General features: G+C 36.6%; 1 pseudogene; it reads right to left on the reverse strand.

Annotated features, from left to right (window-relative positions):
- Positions 1-13,303: 13,303 nt before the first annotated feature.
- Gapdh-ps17 (Glyceraldehyde-3-phosphate dehydrogenase, pseudogene 17) lies at positions 13,304-14,468 on the reverse strand (annotated as a pseudogene).
- Positions 14,469-16,656: the final 2,188 nt, after the last annotated feature.

A 16,656-nucleotide genomic window follows, 5' to 3' on the forward strand; every position in this document is an offset into this window, starting at 1 on the left:
TAATACAGCATACCATTAACATATATTAAACAATAAATAATTATTCTATGGAAAATTAAGTAACATAATACAGCATACCATTAACACAAGATTATTTTTGTTTTCTGGTTTTATCTTTTATTTTGTCAATATAAGGCTTAATAATTTATATTTGTCAGTAATATTGAATTAATAAACTATCGCCTTTCTTGCTTAAATTTTGATATTTAAATAGTAAGGAAATATTTTTATTTATTTATAGGAAAGTATATTGATAATTTTCCATATGAAACTGTTAAAAAATTTGATTGCAATTGCTAGCCATTACCAAAGGAAAGTATCCTTCAACTAGTTATAATTGCTTTATAATAACATAGATCCTAGATCACGATTGCAGTTAATTTTAAACTTAACGTCAAAGTTTTAAATTACCAACTTTATATATGGAATGCATATATTTTCTTAACATTTTGTTGGGGAAGCATGTTCTCTGTCTGGTGGATATGTACAGGAGTATGCAGGTGTATGTGTATGTAAGTGTAGAATCCATTGAAGGCCATCTGGTGTCTTTCTATATTGTCTTATTTCTCTGGAACAGAATTTGTCACTAACTTAGATCTGTGACAGTGCTCGGCAAACCCCATTGCTGCTCCTTATAGACACAATGCATGTGCATATCAATAGCCCACATTTCACACGGGGGCTGGTAACTCAAAAAACTGATCCTCATGACCGTACATGTGTTCTTACCTTGTAAGAAATCTCTCAAACCCCATAGTTGCTTTAATTTAAATACAAGACATAGTTTTTAATATATCAATTTTATTCAATGTAGCATGAAAAAGGATTACTCTATTTTTAATCTTCATACAGTATCTGTATTGCCAACTCTAGACCTTGGAAGTATAAGGATTCTGACATTATGTGCATTATAGATACTCAAGTAATAATGGCATAAATCCTTATAAATGTTAGTAACTATTGTCTTAAAATCATGGTATATAAACTTTTGAAATGGATAAATTTAGTATGGGTATTGTTTCAGTGAAAAAAAAAGTGCTTCCTATGTAAGCAGAACCTCATGGAATCCATTTAAAAGACAGTAAAGTGTAGTACATATCTCTAAACTTAACAGCACTGTTGATGTTATTGGAACCAGTGGCAGTAGGATCACCCACAAGTTTGTGGGACAGCTAACCTGGTAGGAACAAGAAAAACCTTGCCTCAAAACCAGGAAAGAGGGAGAACTAACCCCTGAAAATTTCCCTGTGACCTCCCTATGGATGGTGTGGACTATATGCACATCCATGTACCCCGTGCACATACACAAAGTTCTTAGTCGGTACATCAAAATGAATAAATCAAGATTCATCACTACTAAAAATGTCTTCTCTTAAAATGATGTTGTCAAGTTCAGTTCTCAGACTGTGAGAAAATATTTTCAAATATACTGCCTACAAACAGTTTCAGCTGGGCTATATAAAGAACTATGATAAATACAAACAGGAAAAATACAGTAAAAATGTGGGACAAAGTATGAGCAGTCGCTCTGTAAAGAGACCTTGGTGGTGGTACATTAGTGATGACCTAGTGAGGAGCTGGCTGGGAAAAGAGCTGAGGACACCTTGTCATATGTGGAGCACAGCGTCTCCTAAACTGCACAGAATTAGTCTCCGTGTGGCTGAAATGGACAGCCACTTCAGACTCTCACTTAACTGCTGTGCAAGTGTTATATTGTCCGTAGTCTCTTCTAAGGGACCTTGGATGACAAGAACAAAGTCAATTCTGCACTTACTTGATGAGTCAGATAACTCAGACCCAGTTCCTTAGCCTACTGCTGCTTTTTGAGCAAAGATGATTCCAGGTTTTTGGGTTTTTTTTGTTTGTTTGTTTTTGTTTTTTTGTTTTTTTGTTTTTTTTGTTGTTGTTTTTTGTCACATGAGAAGTAAATTTAAGTCTTGCCGGTACTTAAAAAGAGAGAATTCTGCAAGAATATGGCTTTAGAGTATAGATACTTTAAGGCTATTTTACAGTCTGTCTATTACTCACAGAATGATGGACAGAGAACAATGTACACATTTTCTTTTTTTTTTTTTTTATAACTGTCAGGTCTAATTTTTTTTTTTACATTCTTTTTTTTTTTTATTAACTTGAGTATTTCTTATATACATTTCGAGTGTTATTCCCTTTCCCGGTTTCCGGACAAACATCCCCCTCCCTTATGGGTGTTCCCCTCCCAACCCTCCCCCCATTGCCGCCCTCCCCCCATAGACTAGTTCACTGGGGGTTCAGTCTTAGCAGGACCCAGGGCTTCCCCTTCCACTGGTGCTCTTACTAGGATATTCATTGCTACCTATGGGGTCAGAGTCCAGGGTCAGTCCATGTATAGTCTTTAGGTCGTGGCTTAGTCCCTGGAAGCTCTGGTTGCTTGGCATTGTTGCAATGTACACATTTTCAATGATCTTTGGGGGCTTATGTGCTCGAAACCTTGATAGACTATACCATTCCTGTATAAGAGTTGGCGAAAGAACACTTACAATACAGGTAATGAATATTTAACCCACTCAAGATCATAACCTTTAATAAAATTTCCTCATTACCAATTGATTTATTAAGGTCTTTCTTATAGCAACTGAAATCATATATATTTTGTTCAATTTATTCCTTCTGTTTTTTAAATATATGAGAATGCTTTTAGGTTAAAACTATTAACAGATTTGTGGTTCAATATTTTAATTTATTTATATAATATATTTACATAATATATTTATATTTAACATATTCAATATCATTTATGCATTTTGAATATATAGGCTAATGTTTTACATACATATATGTATATGTGTGTGTATATAGATCTTTATTACAGGCCTGTTTTACATTACACTCTGTAGCTACTTTTAGTAATCATTTTTAAAGACGGTTCATTTATTTATATGAGTCCACTGTAGCTGTCATCAGACACACAAGAAGAGTACATCAGATACCATTACAGATGTTTGTAAGCCACCATGTGGTTGCTGGGAACTGAACTCAGGACCTCTGAAAGAGCAGTGAGTGCTCTTAACCACTGAGCCACCTCCCCAGACCCTATAGTAATAATTTTTAAATGATACTTTAGTCATTCTATCTGCTTTAACTTCTCACTGCTAACCTCAATATTATTCTCAAATGGTTGAGAGAGAAAACTATTTACCTGAAATCACTGAGATACTGTTATATAAAGAAAGAACATTTTCAGAGAAAGAAGAAACAAGGCAACATGATGAGTCCTCTGTATCATGTAAAATAGGCAGCCCAAGAATCCACCTGAATATCTTTCTCACCTGCTCTCTGGACCAGAGACTTAAAAATACCTCTCACATGTTCTATATACAGGAAGGTATATGGTGATGGATTATCCTGTGCCTCTCCTACTAACTATTGTATGTGAAATACCTGAAACCATTAAATAAGTCTCTAGGATCAAGAACCTCAGCTTCAGAGGTATTAAACTTAAAGCTCTGTACTTCTTTAAGCCAGACACCTAAAGACTAATGAATTGACATCTGTGCATTTTGTCTCTCAAAATGAACCCTAGTTACATAATCCACTGAGAATTGGGGGAGACTTTAAACATTTGCTGAAAGTGTCTACACATTGTATGGAGATAAATCGATTTAAAATGTCACATAAGTATTTCATTTCTGTCAGGAGAATATGCTATGTGTTAAGTACGCAAGATATTAGAATTATCTGTTAAAATTAAGATTTACTTATTTGTTTAATATTTTAAATTATTAAATATCTGCTTATAAAGTATACTGACATTTTACAATTTAACAATAATGCTTAAAATATATGTTTTGTCACTGAGATGTGAAAATAATAGACTTCATTCAGAAATGAGAATTTATTTTAAATCTTTCACATAATTTGAGCATAGGTTGATTGATAGTTAAAAGTAGTGAATTGCCTTGATCCTAGTTTCCTTATTTATAAACATAAAGTTTATTTCCATTACTAAGAACAAGTGAAAAATTATTCACTGCTATTATGTATATCCCTTTTATAGGGCCACATAATGGTTAATAATATATGTACTCAGTCTTATTAGAGCTTGCTTATGAAACTCTAACGTTCACATGGATATGCTATTCTGCTTTATAATGTTTTTTATTACAAAAGAAAGGAATGTTTAATTTTACATTCAATCTCTTAAAGGAGTGACACAATTAATGTTAACTGTGTTTATGTATTTCACTTACTTTTCCTTCTCTCAATTCTGAAATCACAAGAAAGAAAAAATATGTAAACACATTACTCTGAATAAAGTTGACTTTTGCCCTATGATTGATTTTATACATGTGCAAATTAAATGTAAGTTTTAACGTAAGTTTAAAGAATTAATTAAAAAGGTTAAATATTGCAAGTGATGTTTTACTTTAAGCTACATCTTTTTGCTCTTGTTAATGTTTTCATATCTGAAAATGTATAGCTAATTTTCATGAGTTATAACATTCTATATTACATACCCCACTTCCCCCTGACATGACATACCTCTGCTTTTAAAGCAGCTTAACAGTTTAGTAGAGCAATTTAACAAAAGTACTGCTGCTTACTGTTAGAATTTACTGGCCTCTCTGCTCATACACTGGATTTTAAATGACCCTTGTCAGTATCCTTGAAGTATGGCCTTAATGCCATGTGTGCTTCCTGCTGGCTCTATGGATATTTCTAATACATTTATATCTGGAGACCCTCAAAACCTCTTAAATAAAATTCTGTATTTGATGAAAATAAAATTTCCATTAGTAAAATAAATGAAAGAAAAATCCAAAAACATAATGAAGAAAATATATTTAACCAGACAAAAGGCAACAAATGCCCAGCTATTTAAGGACAGATGTGACATGAACATAATAACTTAATCATAACAGAACTATAAACCAGACATTATGAGTCAGCTTCCTCATACTGGCGTGTAAGCTATCATTCTCTAGTGTTCCTCATACATCTCTAACTAAACAGTCATAGAATAATAACAGGGCTTTCTCCTCACCTCCTTTCCTGTTTTATGAAACAGTAGGGGAAGCTATTACTACTATAATGCATTACTGTTCTTATATTGAAGCTGTTTTCCAAGTGGGGTTATCTCCTCTGTCTAATATCACTGCATAGTCATTTACATAGCCTTACCTGGAAAACTGATATAAATTAGATGCCTCACATGCAGTCTGTTGAAGTTTCTTCTCTGCTTACAAAGTTTATCAGAAAGTAATATCCATAGAATTGTTTCCACAGTAGCAACCCTCTGATCCTGAAACAACATTCTAAATTATAATGGTCACGATATAGTGGGAAGCAATTTTAAAATTAGGAAGATGTTGCCTTTGCATATTTTAAACAAACAGAAGCCATTTTCATGTTTGATTCAGTATCTTGATTGAAAATTTTTCATGTACTTTAATGTAATAAATTTTTAAACTTTTTAGTATTTAAAGTGTTCAGCGTGAATAGTCTTAAATAATATAAATAATATATAAACACATATTATAAATATTACAAGATCATTACAGCATCTGAAGAAAGAATGTGTATACATATACAGAATTACAAACAAATATCGGCATGAGTATGTGTATACACACACATAAATGTAATTATAAATGAATATTTATCTATATATGTTTATGTTTGTCTATACACATATGGAACGTTGTTAAAATTCATTTTTATGAAACTCACTGAAAATATGCAATTCAGTTTTGTTTTAAGTTAAATAAATTTTAAAACTTAGAGAATAATGAAACCATCTCATGTCATAATACTATATACTAAACCAAATGTTAAAGTAATTATTCCTTTTTCAATATATTAGCTATTTACTGAGACTTCAATTCTCCTTAACTTAGAATCACTCTGAAACTTGTAGCATCCTCTATTAAAATTTAACCAAATAGATATAATTAAGCCATGAAACTTTAAATAGAAAAATCTTATTAAAATATTAAATAATTCTTTTGTTGAAAATATTTACTAAGTACTCATGTAAAATGAAACCTAATATCTAGAAACAAGTTACTGGATAAAATCAGGAATGTTCTCTTTTTCCTTTAATTTAAATTACAGTGTTGGAAGAAAGAAATTATTTAGGGGGGGACTGTAAAGCAGGTGTGTCACGGTATTGCACACTGTTGCCTTTTTAGAGACTGGATTACACACGGGCAAGAATGGAAGCTTCAAACAGAATAGAATATAGAGAATGCAAAATTCTAAGAATCATGAAAGTAAAATATTGTATAATATGTATGGGGTCCCCAAAGAAATTTCTGTCACAGGGTTTTGGTATTCTGAGGCAATTATTGTAGGCACTATAGGGTGAAAGTTAAAAAATAAGACTGAATACACCACTTTGATGTATTGTTTTGGAGTAGTTATATTTCAAAATTAAAATAGGTGGAATGTCAAATGTCATTACATACATCATGTGGAAGTGTGTGTGTGTGTGTGTGTGTGTGTGTGTGTGTGTGTGTGTGTTTGAAAGAGACAGAGAAACAGGAACAGAGATAGACACTAAACAGAAAACAGAGAGAGACAGAGGGAAGGAGCAAATGATAATTGCCAATTCTCTGCAGTAAAAAGCTGCAGGCCTAGGGAGCATCGGTAGTTCACAGTAGACATGTTAACTTTGGCATTCTTAGCTGTATGTAATTGGAACAATCTGCTGTGTTAGTTGCAATCTCGTGTTTACGAAATCCAGTACATCAGATAGATACAAAAGAAAAGAAGCTCAAGTCCTGAGGTTCTCTGACACTGAGCGAACAGTAAGCAGGGATGATAATTCAACTAGAAGCCCAAGGACCAGTCTGTAAAATGTTGAACAGAAGCAGATTAAGTGTTTTAGAATTGTGTCAAAGAAGTTCTGTTACCAACAGGGAAAAAATCAAAAAGGCCAATTGTTATAGAAGGTTAAATTCAGATGTGGTTAAGGGCTGACTGTCCCATTGTATTTTGATAGAGCAGTTTAATGGGAAAGAAGGCATTGGTGAAAATGCCAACTGAACTGTCTCATGAAATAAATTTATGCTGTCTGGATTTGAGGAAAGTGTTTTTAGACAACAATGGCATGGATTGAAAGGGGTATAGTTTCTGGACCAGAACAAACTCTAAGTGAATGCATGCATAGTCTGCTTTAATTCTACAAAGTACTTGCTATTTTTAAATAACCTAGTAATCAACACATGTGTAACTGACAGTCGCAGAGGTAAAATAAGCTTATAGTTAGGAAAGCTGGTGCTTTCCGTATTTGCTACGATCCATTCTTGGGTAAGTGATGTGATGAGACCCACTTGGAAACTCACTAGAGATTCAACTTGCCTCTTATCTCCACTTTGCTAAACAAAAGAAGAAAACTACAGAGACATTTGAAATAAGAACTGAAATTTTATATATGAGGTTCTAACCTCCATGTAGGTGAGGACCTTATAGTCCAGACCCACAGTGACACACATACTCCAACAGGGCCAGACTCCCTAATAGTACCATTCCCTGGGTTGAGCATATACAAACTATCACAGGGACTGAGAAAAAGAGAGCAGCAATGTAAGGATAAGTGCAGGTCAGAGAGACAGCCAACTTGTAAGAACCAGGATAGAGCTGTTCAACCCACTCCAACCGCCCATCCAATCTTTAGTAATTATTCAGTAATGTTAGGGGGGGGAGAGTGTGTTAGACAAGTGGATATTTGGGAGTAACCAAGCTTATTAAGGCATATTAAATATGTCTTCTCTCTCTCTAGTCCTCCCTCCCTCCCCCCGTGTGTGTGTGTGTGTGTGTGTGTGTGTGTGTGTGTGTGTGTGTGTGTGTGTGTTTGTATGTTGGGACTGGATGCCAAGAACTCACACTGCTGATGCACAGTTGATTAGCATAGATCAATCACCTATAGCTACATCAATGACTTAAGATCAGACTATGGTTAGAGAAGCTCCAGAAACAATCACTGGACAGGTAAGTTTGGAAGGGAATGCAGAGAGAATTTTCAGTATCTAGTCTTCTTACCTATTAAGGTTACATATATAGCAAGCGTTGTATCCTTCACAATGAATGTGTTACAATGCTAACACTTGATATCATTGTCTTAATTGGGGACTGCAGGGTCTTTGGGAAATGAAGATGTAGAACTCTCAGGTCTGCCTGCACCATGCCAGCCTAGATGCAGCCGTGCTTCCACATTGATAATAATGGACTGTACCTCTGAACCTGTAAGCCAGCTCCAAATATATGTTTCTCTTTATAAGACTTGCCTTGGTCATGGTATCTATTCACAGCAGTAAAACCCTAACAAAGACAGAACTAGGTGCTTGGAATTGGGGTGTTGCTGTGACTAGGCCTGACTATGAATAATTTGAATTATTCAGATCTGGCCCAAGAGGTTTCAGTGGAAATTTTCAATACATGGTCTAAAACTGTTTTGTGGGATTTTGGTGAAGAATGTGGCTGCCTTTGCCCTTGTATATGAAGAGTCTAGCTGAGGCTAATGTAAAGAGATTAATTTCATTGGCAAAGGAATTCTCAAAAAAGTTCAGCAGAGACTTAATTCTCTAGTTATGAAGAGAGTTTTGAACAAACATAGCAAGCTTAGAAAGGAAAAACATAAAATATATGGTATTAAAGTGGCACCAGGAAGTGAAATGTATAGCTGAATCCCGTGTTCAAGAACATTTAATGGAATTAAGCCAGTAGTGACCTTGGGACAAGATCCCACCCAGCTAAGTTTAGGTTAAGGTATGGTAGTACAAGACTTTAATCCCAGGAGATAAAGCAAAACAGATCTCTGAGTTCAAGGCCAGTCTGGGAGAGTCAAGTTCTAGGAGAAGAAAAACTTAAATCTAGGGTTCATGGACCACACCTTTAATGCCAGTGTTTAGAACACAGGCATGAAGATTTCTGAGTTCAGAGTCAATCTATAGAGCAAGCTCCATGACAGACAAGCTTAGGTAGTGAAGGAGTTGTAAAATAGAAAGCTGGTGATAATGTAAAACCAAGGGGCCATGTTTCAGTCCCAGCAAGGAAAGGAAATATGCAGCTTTGGCCATGTGACTCTGCCATTAGAGTATAGAATAGAAGGGACTTATAGGACAATTGATGAAGATTAGCTGGAGCTAAGAAACTAGTGATGATTAACAGGAGATAAGCATCACTGAGGTGAAATCTTATGGAAAGTGTTTTCTGAAGCCATGTTCTAGAGATAGCCAATGTGGCAGCTGTACTTGGTAATGTGTAAGAGTCACCCAGGCAGTACTGGTTTTGAAGGCATGAAGAGCATCTGAGGCTTGGCACTGTGAGAAATCATGGAAGGCCATTGGTGAAGATGCAGACTCAGTTGCAGTTAATGACCCAGGACTGAAGGGATCATGTAAAGGATTTGAGGCCTGGCACCATGAGGAGAGCACATGAGAGGCTATTGGTGAAGCCTAGTTTCAGTGGAGGAACTCAGTGTATTAGAGATGCCAGTACCATGGAATTACCACCTAGAATAGCAGCAACAGTGGAGTGGCTCAACCTGAGCTTAGAGTGCTATAGAAGGCATAGCTGGAGAAGTGATGCCAGTAATTTGAAACAGTCCAGAAGATCTTGTGTGGATTCCAGACATTGAAACAAGAAGCTGTAACATTGAAGTTGTTTTGACATAAGACATGGAGACGCAGAATTTAAGTTTGTCCAGCTGGTTTCCTGTCTTGTTTGGGAATTAGAATTAAATGATTGGATGAATCTCAGACTTTTAACATTGATGAGACTGCTATAGACTATGGGAACTTTTGAAGTTGGACTTAATGTATTTTTGCATTATGCTATGTTTAGGTATGGCTCCGTGGACTTATGTGTTTGAACAAGCCTATGGGGGCCAGAGAGTAGAATGTGATCCCAGGGAGTAGCACTATTATAACGTGTAGTCCTGTTGGAATAGGTATGTCACTGATGGTGTGGGCTATAAGGCCTCAACCTAGCTGCCTGGAAGTCAGTCTTTCATTAGTAGCTTTCAGATAAAGATGCAGATATCTCAGGTTTGCCTGCACCGTGCCTGCTGGGATGCTGCCATGCTCCCACCTTGATGATAATGGGCTCAACCTCTGAACCTGTAAGTCAGCTCTAAATATGTGTTTTCCTTTATAAAACTTGTATTGGTCATGTTGTCTGTTCACAGCAGTAAAATTGTAAGACAGTTTGCTTCATCATGGATCTGAAATTACTGCCTCTGTCTCTCTGTCCAGTCATTAGCCTCTGGCAACTTTATTTACCTATTGAAATCATCTGTGGGTGGGGATTCTTTGCCTGTTACATCTGGGATTCTCTTGTAATTATTTGGGAACTCAATTTACATGATAAAAGCATTAAATCAAAACTGATTGACATTTCCATTTCCATTGTTAATGACAATTCTCCCTCAAATACTATTGGCCCTTCCCACCACTTCCATTCTTATAAATGACATCTCAGAAAATACTTTTATACCTGTTTGCTATATAGTAATCCCACTGTATTTCTCAAATCTCTATCAGCAATCAGTCTTTTTTTTTTCTTTTTTTTTCTCAGCAAAATGGATCTGCCTAATTCATTTTATTTTAGAATCTTTTTTTAAATTTCTTTCCACCTAAGAATGGAGGCTATATTTTGTAATTATTCTTCATCCAGTACTTGAAAAAAATATATTTTAAGGGTTACAAACACAGTTTACTAAAAAGTAATGAATAGTGTAAAACAATCTCCTAGTTGAATATACCACTATGCAGTGCATCACCAACATAGGCATTAATATTCCTCATGTAGATTTAGCCAGTCAGTTCAAATGAATTTTGCCCTAAATATGTGGTCATTTAAATGGACAGATAAACCATCATGCTACTATTTTAGAGACAGAGTTTTGAAGCTGATATGCCCTCTTTTCCAAATGTTTTGTGCTACTCCAGAAAAAAATTGAAACTGATATCTTAAGCCTCAGGTTTGATTATGTATTAACTGACTGTTTCGTTAATAAAATATATTAGTATAATTGAGATTAATATATAAATCAATAAATCAGAAAGGAAAAACAATTCACTGTATTATCATGCACCCATACCTCATTTAAATCTCTGTTTTGGTTTATTCAGTGACAAATGATTTCTCTTAGAGGAATCAGGAGAGGAAGTACTTAGATATGTACTATTTTCTATTTCTTGAAGAAAACTAGTGTAGATACAGAAAATGGAATAAAAATGAACCAACATTTGTATTCTGACCTTGCTTTGTGAAGAAACAACTGCACTGATTGTCAGGGTTATGACCACGACCACTATTAACAGCACTAGAAGCAAGCAAAGAAGGATTAATCAGGAGGATTAATCAGAAAATCAAGAAAGGACAAGGATAACAACCCTCAGCCCGGCAGCATGCCAAGCACACTAAGGACAGTCCAGCCTTCTTCACAGTGGCAGGATGGGAGAAGACAGTTACCTTAAAGCATATAGATGTAACAATTTGCATGAAAACTTAATTGTATTTTAATGTACGTAGGTGAAAATTTGAACTATTTTGAAACTTAATTGAAATTTGAATTGCAATATGAAGAGTACTTTCTTTTACTAAAGTAAAAAAATCAAACCAATCTATAAAAAATTCTACCACTGTGGGAGAAGATAACGTTTACTCAAATATTTGAATAAAAACACAAAGTAAAACTCAATTCACTGTTGATATTACTGTCCTCAATTTGATATATGTATCAAAAATTGTTTTGATGAATTAATGATTTGAGTTCCATTAATAATACATTCTCCTTCTAGAAAACTTAGTACCAGACTCCTATTTGTAATAACTCAGTTCATATGATGGCATATATTCCCTATGATAAAATGTAAGTTTTCATAATAATAAATATAAGTTTTCATAATAAAACCATTAGGAAATACATTTAATATCTTTAAATCATTGGAATATTAAGGAGACATTTTATAAAGGACTTCTAAATATATTAACAAACTAAAATTGTAGGCTGGTGTTCAAGATGCATGCTTTGTTTATAACTTGCTCTTCAACATCTAAAGAAAATCTTGGGTCAATGAAAGCAAGGCAATATGTATATATTACACCTTACAAAACATTTATATCAAAGATCTGCTCTTTGTAATAAATTCAGAAAATATAGAAGACTATAACTGAATGAATTGCAGGTATTAACGAACACATGGTGCCTCTTTCCAATTGATACCTCCTGCTAATGTGTAAGGAAGAAAGTTTGAGTGGTCTTAACCCTAGATAAATCTTTGAATGCAAGTAGGGAATGCTGAGAGGAAGAAATTATGTCAAGGAAATCCCAACTGCCATTAGACAACCAACATCAAGTGGTTAGTCATGTAAATTCATGATCATGTAAATACAGGTAACATATTACAAGATGGCCAAATTGTATTTATTATATACACATAAGAATATATATTAAAACAATGAAAGAAGGAGAGGCCATGAATTTAAATAAGAGTTAGAGATGTACATGGAAGCAACTGGAGGAAAAAAGGGAAAGAAATAGTATTATTTTGGTGATTTGCATAGAAATGGGCTCCATAGTCTCATATATTTGAATGCTTGGTCACCAGAGAGTGCCATTAGTATGAGGTATGGCCTTGTTGGAGTACATGTGGCCTTGAAAGAAGTATATTACTGTGGGTAGATAAGGTTTGTGTTTGTCTGTGGTATGAATGTGTGAGACATTTAAAAAAGCTGGATGCCACATTAAGTCCTAAGTCAGAGAGACAATGAGGCTGCTGCTGGTCCTTGTTGGAAAAGTCAAGATAGAAATTGGTTGTTGAGTGTAAGAATGAAGGTGGCCACCAAATGTTTGTTTTTATCTTGTCTCCACTAGATGCATAATGTTCTGTCTTTTTAAATTATTATTTGGTGAACCTGTATTTTCTGGTTTGCCTATAAGTTTGTTGCAGATGTAGGAGGTAGGAAACAGAATGATCAGGTAAGGGAAAGAAGATATAGGCCATCTGCAGCCTGTAGATACCATTGCCACACACCTTGCTGGTAGGTAGGTTTCTTAGCTCCTTCCTGATGTACTGTTTGTCTATAGATAGGACTCAAAAACAATTTATTTTAATGAAAAAGATGAACAGGCTCTATTGTAGTAGAGAAGAAATTAATAATATTTTTCAAACACTAACCTCAAACATGAAGTATTTTTTTGAGGGTGCAGCAGAACTTGATGATGGTATTCAAGAGAGAAGGGAGGGCTCCCTAGGCCCCTCCTGTTATTATGGGGTCTGGGATGCAATTTTGAGGAAGATGCTCAGTGTTAGGGGCTGAGTTGTGATGGGGAGTCCTCAGCAACTGAGGGCCTCTCTCTTGCTCTCAGTATCCTTGCTGGGCTGGGTGGTCCAGGGTTTCTTACTCCTTACTCCTTGGAGGCCATGTAGGCCATGAGGTCACCACTCTGTTGCTGTAGCCATATTCATTGTCATACCAGGAAATGAGCTTTTCAAAGTTGTCATTGAGAGCAATGCCAGCCCCAGCATCAAAGGTGAAGGAGTGGGAGTTGCTATTGAAGTCGCAGGAGACAACCTGGTCCTCAGTGTAGCCCAGGATGCCCTTTAGTGGACCCTTGGACGCCTGCTTCACCACCTTCTTGATGTCATCATACTTGGCAGGTTTCTCCAGGCAGCATGTCAGATCCACAACGGATACATTGGGGGTAGGAACATGGAAGGCCATGCCAGTGAGCTTCCCATTCAGCTCTGGGATGACCTTGCCCACAGCCTCCGCAGCACCAGTGGATGCAGGGATGATGTTCTGGGCTGCCCCTCGGCCATCACTCCACAGCTTTCCAGAGGGGCCATCCACAGTCTTCTGAGTGGCAGTGATGGCATGGACTGTGGTCATGAGCCCTTCCATGATGCCAAAGTTGTCATGGATAACCTTGCCAAGGGGGCCTAAGCAGTTGGTGGTGCAGGATGCATTGCTGACAATTTTGAGGGAGTTGTCATATTTCTCGTGGTTCACACCCATCACAAACGTGGTGGCATCAGCGGAAGGGGCGGAGATGATGACCCTTTTGGCCCCACCCTTCAGGTGAGCCCCAGCCTTCTCATGGTGGTGAAGACACCAATAGACTCCACGACATACTCAGCACCAGCGTCACCCCATTCGATGTTAGCGGGATCTCGCTCCTGGAAGATGGTGACGGGCTTCCGGTTGATGACAAGCTTCCCATTCTCAGCCTTGACTGTGCCGTTGAACTTGCCATGGGTAGAGTCATACTGGAACATGTAGACAATGTAGTTGAGGTCAATGAAGGGGTCGTTGATGGCAACAATCTGCACTTTGCTAGAAGAGAAGGCAGCCCTGGTAACCAGGCGCCCAATATGGCCAAATCCGTTCACACCGACCTTCACCATCTTGTCTATGAGAGGAGGCTGGCACTGCACAAGAAGATGCGGCTGTCTCTGGAACAGGGAGGAGCAGAGAGCCACATGAAGTATTCATTATTGTATTTATTTATATTCCAAATGCAGTCCCCCTTCCCCTCCTATAGTTCCTTATCCTATCTCCCCTTTCCTTCATCTATGATGCTCCCACCCCTGCTCTGAGTCATTAAATCACTATAGGATTAGGCTTCCACTGAGGTCAAACAAGGCAGTCCTCTGCTATATATTTACAGGGACCTCGAATCAGTCTTTGTGTGCTCTTTAAATGTTGCCTTTGTCTCTGGGAGCCCCCACTAGTCCAGCTTACTTGACACTGTTGGTCTTCCTATCTCATCAGCCCCTTAAATAGTTCCTCTAACTCTTCTATAGGGGTCCATGACCTCAGTCCAGTGGTTGACTGTATCTGCATCAGTCTCAGTCAGCTCCTGGCAGAGCCTCTCGGAGGACCTGCCTACAAGCACAACATGGCATCAGCAATAATGTTAAGGTTTTATGCCACCCATGGGATGGACCCCAAGTTGGGCCAGGCATTGGATGACCTTCCCTTCAGTCTCCACTCCAATTTTGAACTTGCATTTCTATTAGATAGGAACGATTCTGGGTCAATATTTTTGAAGGTGGGTTAGTGATTCCATGCACTGGAGGCACCGTCTACCAACTTGAAGTGGTCTCTTCAGGTTCTATCTCCCCACTGTTGGGTAATTAGTCTAAGTTCACCCCCATTGAGTCCTGGAAGTCTCTTATATCCCAGGTCTCTGCGACTTTCTAGAGGTTTCCCCTACCAGGACTCCCAGAAGCTGCATATTTTTATTCATTCTCCTGGGCCCCTAGGCTTCTCTCTTGTCTCCTCCTTTACCTGATTCTGCCCTCCTTCCCTCTACCCCTTGCTCTGCCACCCAGGTCCCTTGCTCCCTCTGCCTTCCTTGATTATTTTGTTCCTCCTTCTAAGTCTGATTAAAAAATCCTCACTTGAGCTTTGTTCTTGTTAAACTTCTTATGGTCTGTGGGTTGTATCATTTGTATGCTGCACCCTTTGGCTAATATTCACTTATCAGTGAGTGCAGACCATGCAGGTCTTTTTGGGTCTGTGTTACTTCACCCAGGATGATATATTCTAAAACTGTAGACATTTGATGCCCCAGGGTAAGGGAATACCTAGGAATGGGTGGGCAGGGAGCAAACTGTCAGAGGCAAAGAGGAGGGAGAATGTTCTGAAGAACTCTGGGAGGGGAACTGTAATGGGGTATGAAATGATATACATACATGCATATATATATGCATATATACTAATGAAGATATTATATACACATATATGTCCTGTATAACCGCTGGAGACAGAACCCACTTTGCCTCCAAAGATTACTAAAGAAGAAAATAAGGTAATCCATTTCCCAGGGAAATGATAACTCTCATTTTATTGATTAAGAGGCAATTTAGAATATACAACCTGTTCATATGTATCCTTCTCAGATCTCTGATGATGATGATGGTCCTGATATTTTCTAGGAGTTTTAGGTCTCTATTTAAAGAAAGGTATTTTGCAATGACTCTTTCTGTACTTAACTAGTTGTACCTCATGGTAAATGATTGAATGTAAAAACAAGAAATGTTTGAGGTTTATGTAAATTGTAAGATTTGCGAAAGTAATTAAAATAATAATAAGACTTAAAAACAATAAATGATTTTAGGAAATAAAGGTAACACTTTTAGCATATTCATTAATGGAGTTCTGATTAATCTAGCTCAGGGAAAGAATTGACTACTATGTAAGTTACATGCTCAAATTAAAAAATTTCCCTTTGGTTATTTTCTAAGTATAGACAGAAGGGTGCTTCTCATCATGCTAATAACGTTTCTGTCATATATATATATATACATATACAATATATATACAATATATATAATATATATTATATATTTTACATAATTTGTTAATGCTTTTAACACAAAATGATTTTTGATGGTCCCAAAACTTTTACTATGACTCAAAGGCTTTGATATTCTTCATTTTCTACTGTATAGATTTAAACACAGATATGTAACATTGTTAATGTTAATATACCTAATATTTTTACCTCTTTTTTTAACCTTTAAGTTCATTTATGTTTCAGGGAGCTGCAACCAGGATCCACCCACTCTTAATATTAATATACCTAAAACTTTTACCTCTTTTTTTAAATTCAAATTCATTTAAGTTTCAGGAAGCTGTAACTGGGGTCCACCTCTCAAATAA

The sequence above is a fragment of the Rattus norvegicus genome, chromosome 13, assembly GCF_021556685.1.
Source record: "Rattus norvegicus strain SHRSP/BbbUtx chromosome 13, alternate assembly SHRSP_T2T, whole genome shotgun sequence".
In the NCBI taxonomy this organism is placed as follows: Eukaryota; Metazoa; Chordata; class Mammalia; order Rodentia; family Muridae; genus Rattus; species Rattus norvegicus.